This window comes from Acomys minous (genome assembly GCF_964271855.1).
Source record: "Acomys minous genome assembly, chromosome: 17".
Lineage (NCBI taxonomy): Eukaryota > Metazoa > Chordata > Mammalia > Rodentia > Muridae > Acomys > Acomys minous.
This window is the reverse complement of record NC_140500.1, coordinates 57,369,655-57,383,516: the sequence shown is the minus strand read 5'-3', so window position 1 is coordinate 57,383,516 and position 13,862 is coordinate 57,369,655. Positions and strand designations below refer to the sequence as shown.

Sequence of the window (13,862 nt, the reverse complement as noted above, 5' to 3'; positions counted from 1 at the left end):
TAAAATAAAAATGAATAAATTTTAAAAAAAGAAGAAGAAGACTGAGAAAATGCACACATGCTATGACCCACCTGTCCTACCTCTCAGTTTGCTGGAGAGATGGGTCCGTGGTCAAGAGCACTTACTGCTCTTACAGAGGGTCAGGCTCAGTTCCCAGCACCCACATAGTGGCTTACAGCCATCTATAACTTCAATTCCAGAGGATCCAACACCCTCTTCTGTCCTCTGAGGGTACCACACATGCACTTGGTGCACAGACATCTATGCAGTCCAATGCTCATATGCATAAAAGAAAAATAAATCCATTTTTAAAACATAGGTATCAGTGTAAGTGCAGGAGGGAAGTTATAGCACTGCAGTGAAGAAAGCAGGGGGGGAAAATATCTCTATTCCACAGCAGAGAGAGTTAAATGATGTGGACTTCTGTTGTTGTTGTGTTGCTGTTGCTTGTTTTGTTTGCTGTTTGTTTGCTTGTTTGTCTTTAAAAAAGAATCTCATGACATGGCCCCACTCTGGCCTGGAACTTCATACACAGCCCAAGGTGGCCTCAAAGCCATGCTCCTTCCGCCTCTCTCGAACACTGGAATAATATGTGCGAACATCCGCAGGTCCAACAGGCAGTGGAATTCTATGCAGCCATCAAAAAGAGACTAATGGCTACCTCTCATGGAGGCTCAAGTGTAGGCTTTCAACACAAAACTGATCTTTAGAGGCCAACAAGATGGCCGTGGTGGAAAGCCTGAAGAAAACCTAACGCCCTGACTTCAATTCCTGAAACCCACGCAAAGGTAGATGGCTAGAACCGACTCCACAGAGTTATCCTTTGGCCTCCATATTCACACTGTGCCATGCACACACACACACACACACACACACACACACACACACACTCGCCATACAATGATAATAAATAAATATTTTAAACATATATATGGAGAGAGAGGTAGAGTACACACAGACCTCGACACGCTGTGGTTCTCACAGAAGGTTCCCTGCTCCAGCTGCAGCCTGATCTTCTTTAAAAAATTAGAAATTGATTAGAATATAAATTGTCTGTCAGGACCACACCCTGCCACTTTACTGTCCCTTTGGGTGACGTTCGAAGTCCTCAAAACGTGTCTATATAAAATAGAAAGCACTGGTTGGGACTGGAGAGATGGCTCAGTTCGTAAAAGGCACCTACACTGAAACATACACAGTACACACACAGCGATAGTAAATAAATATTAAATTCATTATATACGCAAAGGCATGGACACATGTGGAGTACACAGAGAATCCAATATCTCTGTGCTCCTCCTGAAAGAAATTCTGCATGCAGCTGGGCTCAGTTGCACATGCCTGTAATGCCTGGACTCCAGAGGCTGAACACAGGAGGATTGGCACGAGTTCAAGATCACTCTGGCCCATACAGAATGTGCCAGGCCAGCCTGGGCTGTGTAGCAGGACCTAGTTTAAAAGGAAAGGAGGGAGCCAGGTGTGGTGGCACACACCTTTAATGCCAGCATTCGGGAGGCAGAGGCAGGTGGATCTCTGTGAGTTTAAAGACAGCCTGGTCTACAAAGAGTCTAGGACAGCCAGGGCTAAAGAGAGAGACCCTGTCTCAAAAAACCAAAAAATAAAAAATAAAAAAGGAAAGGAGGGAAAAGAGAGGAAAGATGAGAGAAATAAATGGGAGGGGATAGGAGAGAAAGGGAGGAGGGAAGAGGGAAATCCAACTTGTGATTGGTTCCCGACGGCCTCCACAGGCAAGGGCTCGAACACCAAACAACTTCTGCCACCATGGGAACAAACCAGGGACGAGCACTTCAGAAGGCTGAGGAAAGAACTTTTATATTTTGAAGATTTACTCATTTATGTACATGAGTGCTCTGTCTTCACAAATACCAGAAGAGGGCATCAGATCCATTACAGATGGTTGTGAGCCACCATGTGGTCGCTGGGAATTGAACTCACGACCTCTGAAAATGCAGCTAGTGCTCTCAACCGCTGAGCCCAAGACTTCCTTTTTGGGCCTTGCTCGCCTGGCTTATACCAGGAGGGCAGCAGCTGCTGTGCACACTTGTAGGCGGTGAGGGGTGCAGGTGGCATGCAAGAAAACACACTGCTCATTCCAAGGGCACACGACAGTGAGACCAAAGCACCCCATTTTCCAAAAACATCACTTTGACACATGCCTGCCAAAGTGGCTTTGGGTGGCATTCTCAAGGATTAATAAAAATATTGCTTAAAAAAAAACATTTGCCAGTTGCCATTATTTTCAGGACTCAGGAGGCAGAGGCAGGAGCATATCCATGAGCTCTGGGCCAACATATACCACATAGTGAGCTTCAGGCTACATAGTGAGATCCTTTCTCAAAAAAAAAATTTTTTTTAATATATATATATATTCTAAAGATTTTTTGACAAGAAGACAAGTTAACAACTGGCAACACCCAGCCTACCCCAAAGAAGATGATGAGTGATGAGCATCAAAGAACCTCCTTATGGAGATGGCTTCTAGTGTGGCAGACCAGCCACTGGGCAAAATGTCCTCATTTCTACCACAGACAGAATTTGCCTAAGAATGGGCAAGCTTGGATGCAGACAGAGTCGACAGCCAAACTCCGTCAAGACAGAGTAACCAAGTCCTCAGTAGTTCCTGTCTCACAGATGTGTCTGTCAGATATACTGGGCCAGAAGGCTGAAGATGATGCTCCAATGTTATAGTTTTGGGTGACTGTTCAAGCAGAAAACTGTCTCTGTCATTTTTTTTCATTTTGGAAGCTACTAACCTGCACTTTCTATTTACTCAGGTGATTAAGTTTTGTTCCTTCTCAAGGCTCTGATGGGGTTGAAGACCACATAGTTTAGTCTTACAATTAAACTTAGTTGTTTAGTGGTTAAGATGTTTTTAGATCTAGATAGATGTTTTAAGATAATAGAGATGAGATATGATAGATACTGATTTACATTCAGAATTTTAGACTCAACAAGATAGGAACAATGTTTACTTCCAGTTTGCCAAATACAAATAGCCAAATCACTATGAATGCAACATTTATATAATCTCTGATTATTTCATGATTCTTCCTGCTGTATGTAGGGGTTTTTAATGTGTAATAATATAAATGTATATGTTAAAAAAGAAACATAAAATAATGGGGAAAACTATATTTAGAATTTGTCTGTCTGTCTGTATCTCTGTCAGTCTGTTCATATGCACACATAAGCCATAGGCCAATCCTGGATGTTATTCTTCAGAAATCACACAGCTCTAATTTGGGGGACATAGTCTCTCATTGGCCTGGAGGGAGCTGAGTACACTAGACCAGTTGCCCAGCACATCCTAGGACTTGCTTGTCTCCCTAACAGGTCTAGGGTCACAAGCAGATGCCCCCACACGCAGCTCTGTAACATGAACTCTGCCAGTTGAGCTCCAGGTCTTGGGCTTGTGTGACAAGTACTTTACCAACTGGACCAGCCCCACCCCCAAGATGGCCTTCATACAGAAGCATGCAGAGCCTTGCCTGAGCTGGCAGAGAAGTGTCCAAGACAGTTTCCAGGCCCTCCTCAGCCCTCCTCCACCTCCATCCTGCTGCCCATGGAGTGTCTCTTTTATAGTCTGTGAAAGACTTTCTCCTCACAGCCTTACCTCCCTGGCCTCAGACAACAAAGCAGGCTTTGCTGTTTGCACAAAGTGCCCTGAGAAAACCAGAGCTCAAAGAACAATAGCACAGGTCTTTTTTTCTCCTCCAATAAAAGAGAGATGACACAGAGGCCCGGGGGCGGCAGCTCCCCAGAGTGTGTTTCGACAAAGAAGTTGTCACTGTAAGCACACAGTAAACAAGCGCAGGGCCTGTCACTGTGGCCCTGCATACAGCTGGGTGCCTGGAGGAGCTGCCAGGCACTTGGTTTCCATTCTGAACGCCTCAGAGCTACCTGTAGTGGGCAGAGGTGCTCCAAGAGTAGAGGCACTGCCTGGTCCCAAGCCTGGCCCACGAGCCCTCCAAACGCTTCCACTTGGGGCCCAGGAGCTACTGGGAAAGATTCTGGTAGATTCTGTTTTTCCCTTTGCAGACTGGCTTCACAGCCCTGAGGAGGGGGCCTGGGGTGGTTCTGTGCTTTTGTAGACTTTTAAGAATTGTTTTTTGGTAGGTTTTGGGGGGGGGTTGTTGTTGTTGTTGTTGTTGTTTTTGTTTTGTTTTGTTTTTCCTTTCTGGATGAATTCCATGAACAGCCAGGTTTAGGAACCTGCTCAAAAGACCTGTAAGTAATTCCCCTTCTCTGAAATCTTAAACCTTCCAGACAGAGCCAGTGTCACCACCCACCTGGGCCTCACCTCAGCTAGTCCTAGGGGTCTTCTAAAGGAGCCCATGCCGACCTGAAATCAGTCCAGCAGCAGCATGGCTGGTGCCTGAAAGCAGGGGTAGTGCCAAGGGGCAAATGTGTGTGTGTGTGTGTGTGTGTGTGTGTGTGTGTGTGTCTGTCTGTCTGTCTGTCTGTCTGTCTGTCTGTCTGTCTCTCCCTCCCCCTCCTCTCTCTGTCTCTCTGTCTCTCTCTCTCTCTCTGTCTCTATGTCTCTGTGCATATGTGTATTTGTGTGTATTGTATATATGTCATATGTATAATTTTCTTTTTACAAATGCATTTCATGGCAAGGTTTAACATAAATTTTACATAATAGATTAACAAGCAGCGCTCTAAAGAGATGGCTCAGCAGTTCAGAACAAAGGACCAGAGTCCAGTTCCCAGCACCCACACTGGGTGGCTCAAAAGCCATGAGTCTCCAGCTTTACTCCTAAACCCTCCTCTAGCCTCTGTGGGCAGCGCACTCATGTGTACATAACCCCACTCCCAACACACACGTAAGTTACAATAATAAAAATGAGTCTTTTTGAAAAAGAGATTAGCAAACAATAATAGAATAGGTTACAAGCTAATGTAAACTATGTTACACAAATATGGTATTTCTCTAAATATACACTGTACTCATTCTTCTTGGGAGCATGTGAGGACAAGATATCTGCCTGTTGAGGTACGGCAGGAGCCTTGGGCACCCTGGTAGCCCTAGACACCATGAGAAGGAGGGTTGTGAAGCCACCTGTGGACTACTCAAGAATAAGTGAAAGCTTAAAAAGTAAAGCTAAGCCGGACAGTGGTGGCGCACATCTTTAATCCCAGCACTCAGGAGGCAGAGGCAAGTGGATCGCTGTGAGTTCAAGGCTAGCTGGCCTACAAAGCAAGTCCAGGACAGCCAAGGCTACACAGAGAAACCCTGTCTCAAAAAAAAACAAAAACAAGTAAAGCTATAGCCAGAGGAGGTGCCTGTACCCCATCTCCATGGTTTCTCACCCCTCAGAGTGGGGGAAGATGTGAGACCAACAAGGCCCCTCTATAAGCTTTGCCAGGCACCCGTACAGGTCCCAGGGAAACTGACAGACAGTTGAGCCTTGGCCTCTGCAGCTGCAAAGTGCATACTCTCTACCTAGGCCAACATGGAGGGCAATGACAGACAGGAAGGCTGGAGGCATGTGCAGAGCCCCAGCGCAGCTATGCTGGTCACCCCCAGGCCTCTGCACAGAGTGTCTTCCCAGGTGGCCCTCTGACTGGCTACTGGCCTTTTGGAGATCTCACAGTGACCAATAGTCCCAGCTCCCATGCAGTCACTCCTCTGGGTGTGAAAGAGTGGCCTAGTCCCATTTCTGTTGCTGGGATAAAATGTCCTGACCAAAAGCTGCTTAGAGGAAACGGGGGTCTTATATGCCTCACGGTTACCGTTTACAGCCCGATACTATGAGAAAACCAAGATAAGAGCTTAAAGCAGCACACAACGTGCACCCAAGCTGCCTGCTAGCTCTGAGCAAGTTCCCCCCAACTCTTAAACAACCCAGGACGCCCTGCCTAGGGAATGGTGACACCCACAGTGGGCTGAGCCAAATAACAATTAAGACATGCCTACAGGCCAATCTGACCTACACACATGCTTTCAATTGAGACTCCAGTTTCTGACAAGTCTAGGTTGTATAGGTGACAGTTAAAATTCATCAGCACTGTCAGAGGGAAGGGGAGGCCCAGGGGGTGAGAGCCTAGCGGGAGGAAACCACTGGATAGAGGACTCCACCGTTGTCTCTGCCCCAGGAGAGTTCCTTTAGTAAAACACGCCTGTGTGAAAGTAAGCAGGCTGCAAGGGAGAGGTATGAGGACTGCACTATCTAAATGTGTCCTGAACTTCAACAACACAGATCTAGACTCCGCGTAGGAGTCACTGATGTCTTTTTTTTTTTTAACCTCAGATGCCAAATATTCATCTCCATAGTGTCCTCGCCACAGCACAAGTTCCCGTCATAAAACCACAATGTCCCTTCATCACTGGAGTTAGGCCACAACCTCAAAGGAACAAAACGCAGATCTTTATCATTTTTTAACATATCTTTAGGGCAGACATGGTGGAATACACCTTTAATCCCAGCACTCAGGAGGCAGGGGCAGGTAGGTCTCTATGAGTTATAGGCCAGCCTGGTCTACATAGTGAGGTCCTGTCTCAAACCTTAAGTAAATAGACAGACAGACAGACAGACAGATGATAGATATCTAAAAATCCATGTGTAGCCCTGCTAAAAGCCCTCCCTCCCTCTCTCTCATGTCTCTCGTGTGTGTGTGTGTGTGTGTGTGTGTGTGTGTGTGTGTGTGTGTGTGTATGCAAACATGAGTGAGCATAGTTGTCTGTGGAGTCCAGAAGAGGGCACCAAATCCCTTGGCGCTGGGGCTGGAGTTAAAGGCTGTCAAGAGCCACCTGACACTGGGTACTGGGAAGCAAACCAGATCCTTCTTCACAGAGGTGCCAAGCACTCTTAACTGCTAAGCCGTATCTCCAGCCCCAGCTGTGACTCGTAAACAATGCTTTCTAAACATCACTGGACAATCTCTGCGCTCTTTTTCTCACAAATGAATCCTAGTTTTTGCCACGGTTTTCTGTCCATGTCAGTCAGCAAATCCGGACACGCTCAGTATCAGGAAGTATTCACCCAGCAGCCGACAGTTTCTTTGCCTTTTCTAGTACACACATACACACAAACACACACACACACACACACACACACACACACATTCAAAAGAGACTTTAAACATTTACTACACTGCTTCTATTTTATTACATTTGTTTGTGGGTTTGTGCACATATCTGCCACAGGATGCATAAGAAAGTCGGAGGACAATCTGCAGAGTCAATTCTCTCCTAACCCTCAGGGTCCTAAGGGTCCAGCTCAGGCCATCAGGCTTGGGTGTCACGCACCTTTACTGACTGGCCCAGCTCACTGGTTCCATTTTGTGACATCATAAACACTTACTGGCCAGACACGTGGTGCGTACATATTGTCGCAGCACTCGGTAAGCCGAGGCAGGAGCACCGTTATTTCCCCTGCAGCGATAGACCGTGTCCCACCAAGTCACACCCTTCCTTAAACTGCTTCTTGCCAGGTGTTTTGTCACAGCAATGGGAAAATAAACTAATACGCTTGGGGGCGACAACCTGCTTCAGAAAGTTGTAAGACTCACATAGTGGGTCTTGCAAGGCAAACATGCTTGAATTAAGAAAGCTCTTGGGGTGCTCTCCAGTCCTCAGCCACCTAAGGAAGGAGCCAAAACAGTGTGTCTCTACATGCAAGAGACTCATGGAGAAGCAGGAAAAGGGATTTATCCCACGGGGCACTTGAGAACCTCTACTGCTTGAAGACCAAGGGGTGTGTCACACGATCACGGCCCTGGGTTCCACGGAAGGTTATAAACCAGGGACAATGTAACCGAAGGAGCTCCCACAGAACCCCAGAACATTCCTGAAGACACACTGTCCGGGAAAGAGGTGCCGAGGACTCTAACGGAGCCCACCTCATCCAGGCAATGCTACCAAGCAAGAGTATCAGGGACGGTTCCCCCTCGGACCCCCAGCACCACACATTTTCTGTCACTCAGGGGTGCAGCTCTCCAGCGTGTGCTATCTGAAAAACGCAGAGGTGAGGCAGGAGGATGGCAACTTAGAGGCCAGACTGGACTGCAAGATGAGCCCCTACCTCTGAACACAAACAAAGGGCAAACTGGAGCAAAGCCCACCCTCGTGGCTCCTGCACCTTACTGGTCCTTTCGGCAACGGCTTGCTCAGCCTCCTCCCTGCGGAGGTGTGGTCATCGGCACTATGTCTCCTCCGAAGGGCAGCCTGACAGAGAGTCTCTGTGCCCACAAAGGAAAGCTCTGTGTGTCCCACTGCCCACCACAGCCTCCGATAAAGCCACACTGGGAAAATCTCTTCCAGGTAACAAGCGTAGCTGGGAGAGTGTGGGTTGACCTGGAGCAATCCCCAGATGGGGAGGCTCTGCCTCCTCCTCCTTCTCCTCCTGCAGCCCACTTCAAAAGCACAACTTAAATAGCCGCTTTCATGTTGCATTCTAACGGGAGCCAAGATCTGGGAAGCTCCCAGCTTCTAAGACGAGGCTTTCCTGATGTTTTCAATGGGTTAGTGTTCAGTGGGTTTCACAGACCCAAAGCCAAGCTATCAATCACCAAAAGAATGCACTGAGCACTTAACTGCTTCTTTTCTTTGCCATGGATTTTTTAAAAAACATATTCGCATCTACCCAGGTACCAGTAAAAATTCAAAATAAATGAAAGAAGGGAGAAGCAGAGACCTGGGACCCCAGAGCTGCTAGGTCTGTAACTTAACTTGCTTCAAGGCTATAAATCCGAGACCTTGAAAGTTAGCTTTGGGTAGACCCAGTGATCTTCGGAACATTGCAAGTTGATATCGGGGCTGAAGAGATAGCTCATTCAGCAAAGGTTTTACCTCGCAAGTGTAAAGATGTGAGTTCAAACTCCAGAACCCCCCTTTTATTAAAAAGAGAAGAAAAAAAAAAAGACAGGTAAGCTGAGCTTAGCGGCACACATCTTTAGTCCCAGCACTCGGGAGGCAGAGGCAGGCGGATCTCTGTGAGCTCAAGGACAGCCAGGGTTCTGTGTAACAGAAAAACCTTGTCTCAAAAAACCAAAAAAGAAAGAAAAAAAAATCAGGTGATGGGCTGAAGCATGTACTGCCCTTCCAGAGGACCCTGGTTCGATTCCCAGCACCTGCACTGAACAGCTCATAACTGCCTGTCGCTCCAGCTCAGTGAAATCCAGCCTCTGGCCTCCACAGACACCTGCACTCATGTTTGCACACACATAATTTTACAAATAAAATAAATTTTAATTTTTTAAAAATTGTACTTGTAGGAGTATTTTGCCTGCATGTCGCCACATGCATGCTTTGTGCCCATGGAAGCCAGAAGAGGGTGACACATCCTGTGATGGCTAGTTTTGTGTCAACTTGACACAAGCTAGAGTCACTGGAGAATAGGAAGCCTCAACTGAGGGGGAAAAAATACCTCAGTAAGATAGGGCTATAGGCAGACCGTTTTTAAATTACTGATTGATGGGAGGACCCCAGCCTATTGTGAGTGAGGCTGGTCATCCTGGCTTCTGCAAGACAAACAGGCTGAGCTCTTTCCCAACTTTCAAGATGGCGGGTGAAAAAGCCGAGAAGCCTGACACAAAGAAGAAATCCTACACAGCCAAACGGCTGGCGGTGATGCTGCTGCCACTGGCACCCCAGCCACTGGTGCAGCCAAAAAGAGTGACCCTAAGGTTAAAAAAGCCCCATTGCAGCCGCAATCCTGTCCTGGTTAGAGGAATCGGCAGGTACTCCGGATCTGCAATGTACTCCAGAAAGGCCTCATACAAAAGGAAATAGCCATAAACTCTACTGTTGAAAAGAAGAAGAAAGCTGGGTGTGGTGGTGCACGCCTTTAATGCCAGCACTCAGGAAGCAGAGGCAGGTGGATCACTGTGAGTTTGAAGTCAGCCTGGTCTACAAAGCGAGTCCAGGACAGCCATAACTACACAGAGAAACCCTGTCTTGAAAAACCAAAAAAAAAAAAAAAGAAGAAGAAGAAGAAGAAGAAAAAGGAGGTCCTTGCTACTGCCACAAAGATGGTGACAAGAATGGTGGTACCCAGGCAGTGAAGCTTTGAAAAATGCCTAGATACTAACCTACTGAGGATATGCCTTGGGAGCTGCTGAGCCATAACAAAAAGCCCTGTCAGCATGTGAGAGAGCTGTGTGCCACCCCTGGGTGCCTCGGGGCAAGAGAGTGGTTTTCCTGAAGCACCCGGTGGCGGCTTGCTGCTTGTGATTGGACGGTTTGCCATCAACAGAGTTCCTCTGCTATGAACACACCAGAAGTTTGTCATCGACACCTTTACAAAAATTGATATCAGTGAGGTTAAAAATCCCCAAACACCTGACTGATGCTTGTATCAAGAAACAGGAGCTGTGCAAGCCCAGGCTCCAAGGGGAGCGAGATCTTTGACATAGAGGAGAAATACAAGATTACGGAACAGCCAAGGCTGATCAGAAAACTGTGGACTCACAGATTTTGCCAAAGATCAAAGCTGTTCCTAAGCTACAGGGCTACCTGTGATCTCAGTTCTCCCTGAAAAAATGAGGTATGTCCTCACAAACTGGTGGTCTAAACTGCTAATGGCTTAATTAATCAGCTTCATAAGTTTTTTTTTTAAAGGCTGGGCAAGCCATGGGGAGCAAGCCAGTAAGCAACACCCCTCCATGGCCTCTGAACTAGCTCCTGCCTCCAGGTCTCTGCCCTGTTTTGAGTTCCTGTCCTGACTTTCTTCAGTGATGAACAGTGATATGGAAGTGTAAGCCAAATAAACCCTTTCCTCTCCACCTTGCTTTTCTGTGTTGATGGATCGATCCCCTGGGACTGGAGTTTTGTGGGATGCTTGTAAACCACCATGTGGGTGCTGAGAATCAAACATGAGACCTCTGAAAACTGCAGCCAGTGCTCTTAGCCAGTGAGCCATCTCTCCAGCCCTAAAATAAACCTTAATTTTAATTTAATTTGCTGTTATTTGTGTGTACGGGTGTTTCTGCCTGCATGCGTGTGCACCATGTGCGTCCCTGGTACTGTGGCTCAAACCTGGGTCCTTTAGAAAAGCAGCTTGTGTTCTTGACCACTGAGCCCCCTAAAATAAATTCAAGAAGAAGAAGAAGAAGAAGAAGAAGAAGAAGAAGAAGAAGAAGAAGAAGAAGAAGAAGAAGAAGAAGAAGAGGAAGAAGAAGACAAGGAGGAGGCAGCTGAATGTGGTGGTACATCCCTTTAATCCCAGCACCCAGGAGGCAGAGGCAGAGGCAGAAAGATCTCTGTGAGTTCCAGGCCAGCAGGACTACAAATCAAGACCCTTCCAAAATAAAATAAGATGATAAATGGGAATCAAACCTATCTCGTGCCTGGCAAAGTGGAGAGAGGGCGCTCCCTGGGGCTGGCTGGCAAATCTGTGAGCTCCAGGTTCAGTGACCGACTCTGTCTGAGAAGGAAGAGTGCGATGGAGGAAGACACCAGTGTCCACTTCTGTCCTCTACGTGAACAATATGCGTGTGTGCCCACACCCTTACACAAACACACACATGCATAGACACAGGCAAAGTGCGGGAGGGGAGGGAGAGAAAGTGGAGGGAGGGGGAAGGGAGGGAGGGAAGGAGATTCAGAGACAGACAGAGCTGAGCACCAGCATTCTTCTCCCTCCCTCCCTCTCTCTCTCCCTCCCTCCCTCTCTCTCTCCCTCCCTCCCTCTCTCTCTCCCTCCCTCCCTCTCTCTCCCCCTCCCTTCCTTCCTCTCCTCTCCTTCTCTCTCTCTCTCTCTCTCTCTCTCTCTCTCACACACACACACACACACACACACTGTACATATACACATAGTGATAATAAGTAAGAGTTTATATATTTGTCAGGGGATGGGCCTGGGGGAGCTGGGAAAGGGGTGAAAATGATCAAAATACGATGTTCTAAATTCTCAAAGAATTAATAATTTTTTCCATAATCATAAGCAGTAAATAGTTGCTGGGGAGAGAGAGTCTTCCATGGAGCTGCCTTCTAGTTGTGCAGAGAACTCCAGTGTATGCAATTTTTCTGAGTTGTCGCCATGCCAGTGTGTTTTTGATGATGCAACAGCTTGCCACCTATAAGTAACGCTAATAAAATAATCAGTTCGCTAAGCTATCCTTGGACAGATCCATTCTTTGGGTCATCATCAGTGCCTATCTGTGGTAAATAGACTTTAGTTCATGTCACCCCAGGAAAACTCACACCACTGCCTCCCAACAACACCGGGGGCTAGGAGCCAAAACTTTAATGTCTGATCTTTTGGCAGATATTAAGAATCCACACTGGTTGGCCTGAACCCAGGGCTCCCAACAAGCCAACCCCACCCCACCCCACCCCACCCCCACCTTCCCATCCTCCCCCACCCACACACCCCCACAGCCACACACACAAGCCAGTGAACGGAGTAGGAATCCAGCTCTTAGGCAGAGTGTTTTAGACCTGACTCCACATCAGAATGAGCTGGGAAAGTTTTTAACAAATGCCCTCTCTATCTCCACCCAGACTGAACGAAAGTCCCCGGGTGGCCCAGGCAGCCCAAGCTTTCAGACTGCCTAGACACTCAGCGCCAACGTCAAGCCGGACTTCTGGAGCTTTAACAAAATGAATGCCAGGTCACCCAACCTCGGGCAAGTGTTTTGGGAACAGCCCACCAGCAGTGAGCAAGATGAGGAGAGGCAAGCTGTGGCTAACCTCACCTTTCGTTTTTACAGGTGCTCAGCCAAATGACCTCACCTGCGTGCAGACATTCCCGAAGCTTCCCAGGCTGGGCATCCCCGTCACCACAATGCTCCATGTACCTCAGGCCAACTCTTGGCAGAGAGAAACTCAAGTCTCACCCCAGCTGCCCCTCCCTGGCTTAATGCCCACCACCAGGGATGCTTTCGATGCAGATCGTTGCCCAGGTACCAGAGACTCATCACTGCATCCCTTCCTCCTCTTAAGCAGCAATGACCAAGCTCTTTCCAATGCTCTGGCTTTTAACAGTAACGAAGAGGGGACTTGTCAGCCCAAAGTGATGGCACACGCCTTTAATCCCAGCACTCGGGAGGCAGAGGCAGGCAGATCGCTGTGAGTTCAAAGCCAGCCTGGTCTACAAAGGGAGTCCAGGACAGCCAAGGGCTATACCGAGAAACCTTGTCTCAAAAAACAAAAAACATAATAATAATAATAATAATAATAATAATAATAATAATAATAATAATAATGAAAGACAGATAGACAGAAAAGAAGGACTTGGGGTAAATATATACAGAAGGTTGAGGACCCAAGTTTGATCCCCGTAACTCATGTTTTAAAAAAAACAAAAAAACTGTGGCATGTTGGGGCTGGAGAGATGGCTCAGAGGTTAAAAGTGCTTACTGCCACCTATTACTCTGGTTCTAGGCCATCTGACACCTGTTCTGACTTCCCTCTGCTCCTGCACACACGTGGTCACATGTATACACCTAGCTACAGACACATAAGATTTTAAAAAATAATAAAAATAAAATTAAAAGTAGGGCACGGCAGTAAGCGCTTATAATTAAGCACTGAGGAGGCAGAGACAGGAGGGCCCCTGCGACTTATGGGTGGGCCAGTCTCTCCTACTTGGTGATCTCTCCTTCAATGAGAGACCCTGTCTCAAAGCTCAAGGTGCGGCTGGGGATCTGGCTCTGTTTGCCGAGTCATGGGTATGAGGTTCTGAGTTTAGACTCCTGCAACCTGTACATAAAGCCAGAAGTGACATGGGCACTGGGAACACAGTACCGTGGGGAAGCAGGAGGGTCACAGGGGCTTGCTGGCTGCCAGGCAACCTCTGGCTCCATGTGCATGATGGCTGTTCTTGCTTGTTAACTTGACTGCATGTGGAATTAACTAAAACCCAAGTGGAGGGGTACAATTGTCGGGGGGGGGG

The 13,862-nt window shown here is 47.5% G+C and overlaps 1 pseudogene across 1 annotated transcript; it reads left to right on the top strand.

Annotated features, from left to right (window-relative positions):
• The first annotated feature begins 9,526 nt into the window (after positions 1-9,526).
• On the top strand, positions 9,527-10,773 carry LOC311588433 (large ribosomal subunit protein eL6-like; annotated as a pseudogene). The gene is made up of 2 exons: positions 9,527-9,771; positions 9,949-10,773. The product of its transcript is annotated as a large ribosomal subunit protein eL6-like (transcript).
• The last annotated feature ends 3,089 nt before the right edge of the window (positions 10,774-13,862 follow it).